The sequence below is a fragment of the Mus pahari genome, chromosome 2, assembly GCF_900095145.1.
Source record: "Mus pahari chromosome 2, PAHARI_EIJ_v1.1, whole genome shotgun sequence".
NCBI lineage: Eukaryota > Metazoa > Chordata > Mammalia > Rodentia > Muridae > Mus > Mus pahari.
The window spans coordinates 140,275,634-140,278,497 of NC_034591.1; the positions used below are offsets into that span (position 1 = coordinate 140,275,634).

At 52.9% G+C, this 2,864-nt stretch overlaps 1 protein-coding gene across 6 annotated transcripts in view; it reads left to right on the forward strand.

Moving 5' to 3' along the window:
- Positions 1 to 2,864, forward strand: part of Iffo1 (intermediate filament family orphan 1) — a 16,691-nt gene that overhangs the window by 10,252 nt on the left and 3,575 nt on the right. The window lies entirely within an intron of this gene.

Below are 2,864 nucleotides of genomic sequence, written 5' to 3' on the forward strand. Positions count from 1 at the left end.
AGGCAGGCGGGCGGGCAGGCAGGCGGCAGGCAGGCAGGCAGGCAGGCAGGGTTATTAAGATGATCAGATAGAGTGAGGCGTGTGGCTCTTAGGACAGGATCTGGCAGGTTGACATGCGGTAGTGTGCACATTTATTACTGGGAACACCCTAAGTGCTGTAGCACCCAGAGGGACTCCTGTTTCCTTGGCTCAGCCTTGGAGCTCCTGGAGGAGTCTCCCTCTTTCGTTTTTTGAGCCTTGGGGCATCGGGTATGAATGGTGGTGGGGCTGGGATTTAGATTGTCCGGCAGGATTGCAGGCAGCTTTGTCGGACTGCAGGAAAGGGGTCACCATCAGAGGACAGTGGGCAGGGCTGTGTGAGGCAGCTGTCTTAGAGACTGATGCAGGAATGAGGCAGGAGACTTCTGCCACTGGGCTCCCTGCAAGCCCTGTGGTGTATTCCCATGCCCGTGGGGTTCACCCTGTCTGCATTTTGAAAGGGAACTTTGGAAGTAACTCTTCTGCAGTGGTCAGCACATGTCAGATGGCCGTGCCACTCTGAGCAAAATCAGAGCTTTTGGTTTTTAACCCAGAATTCCCACCCAGCCTGTGTTCTGCCACCAGTTAAGCTTTGCCAGGGGACAAGTGATCTCCCATCTCCTCCTGTCCGCTCCTCTTGCTGCTCCTTCCTGCCCCCCTCCCTGGGTTGTGCCCACCTCTTACGGATGGTAGATATAAGGCTTGGTCCTTTTTTCCCTACCGTCAGCCAAGTAGGAGTCTTAGCACAGTGGTCAGGGGCTGCCGCCCTTCTGTGGTTCATCCCTTAGACCACAACTAAGTGTTAAACATGATGTGGTGAGGCAGAGAAGACCATCCTGGGCCGGGACTGTGCTCTCTTGGTAGCCTGCCCACCTTCATGCGTGAAACCCTAGGTTTGATACCAGTACCTATGAATCGGGATGTGGTGGTGACGCCTTTAGTCCCGGTACTGGGAAGACAGAGGCTGGAGGATCTCTGTGAGTTTGAGGACAGCCTGGGCTACAGAGCTACTTCCAGGATGGCCAGGGCTGCACAGAGAAGCCCTGTTTCAAACCTCCACTCCCCCCAAACCCCCCCAAAAAATGGAAACATGTTTGAAGCTGTTCCTAAGTTGTATGTATGACTTCTGTCTTCTCCTGGGAGAATGAGTTGAGGAGAAAGCCAGAGGACGCTCACTTGGTTGTGTTGGTGGCAGGGTAGCTCTTGGGGTCTACCTGGAGCATCTGTAGGACCTTTATCTCCGTGACCCTTGATCTCAGGGTTATTGGCATAGAGGTAGACCAACCCCCATTATTGAATGGTGATGCAGAGTGGTGGGTGGAGTTTTCTTCCATGGCCCCGCCCCTTTATCACTCCTATCTACCTCTACCCCTTCCTCTCCCACACTGAGTCTGAAATTTGGGGGTGACTTGTTGAAGGCATCTTCTAGAATGTGCATCTTCCCCCTCAGTGTGTAAATCAGGGTGACATACGACAGTCAGAGACATGGGTACTGCTTTATGCTTTGAGAGACCATAATGGGGGTAGGGGAGGGGAGGGGATGAGGGGTATGTTTGTATTTATGGGTGACAGCTGATCTCTGACCTGTAATAGTGTGTGTGTGTGTGTGTGTGTGTGTGTGTGTGTGTGTGTGTGTGTGTGTGTGTGTGTGTGTGTGTGTGTGTGTGTGTGTAGGTATGCATGGGCAGCAGCTGACCTCTGACCTGGAATGCTGTGTACATTTGTCTGTGGCGGGTGGCAGCTGACCTCTGACCTGGAATGCTGTGTACATTCGTCTGTGGGGGGTGGCAGCTGACCTCTGATCCTATGATCCTCAGTGTCATATTTTTCTCACAAATGGTGCAGTCTGCTGTGGGAACAAGCATGCCTTTCAAGCCATCTCCTCTGTGGCTTACCCCCCAGCTGTCCAGCAGATGACCCAGAATGCCAGTGTCCTGGCTGTCTCCTTTGTCTGCTCCTGTGGCCCACTCCCACCCGGTCCAGTTCACATTTGCTGCGGGTAGCTTCCCACAGCCGAGCTTCAAGGCCACTCGGCTGCCTCGTCTTTGCCCTCAGGCAGCCAAGCAAATCTCCCCACCGCAGTCTGATTCTCCCCTCTGGCCCCTGGCCTTTGTATCACAGACAAAGAGAGGCGGGATTGTCTCTGGCCTAGATACTGTTCCGCCTGCCTCCGCCTACTTCTTTTTGCTGCTTTCAAACCTGGCTGCAGAGTCAGCTCTGAAGGGAGATTTTCTTGATACAGAGACCCCCACCCCCCATTTCTTTTGTGGGGGATGCACCCTGTCATCACTCAGGAGGGAGGGTTCTCTCTTATGTGGGGGGAGCAGGATATAAGGGAGAAAATGAAGTGGAACGAAATGCTATTACAGAAGCAGCCAGGTTCCCTCCTTTGTGCGAGGCTTTGGGATATTTTACGGTGAATTAGCTTCAGTTGAGGGGAGGCTCAGTGACAAAGATGGACAGATGAGTGGACCCTGTTCTGCCCTTAAAGCAGTGGCTCTCAGCCTTCCTGACACTGACCCTTTAACAGTGCCTCATGCTGTGGTGGCTCCCAGGCATAAACTATTTCACTGCTGCTTCATAACTGTAATTTTGCTACTGTTATGAATTGTGACATAAATACGGACATGCAGAATGTCTGATATTCAACCCCTAAGGGGGTCGAGACCCACAGGTTAAGAACTGCTGCCTTGCCAGGCATTGGTGGCGCACGCCTTTAATCCTAGCACTCGGGAGGCAGAGGCAGGCGGATGATTTCTGAGTTCGAGGCCAGCCTGGTCTACAGAGTGAGTTCCAGGACAGCCAAGGTTACACAGAGAAACCCTGTCTCAAAAAACCAATATAGG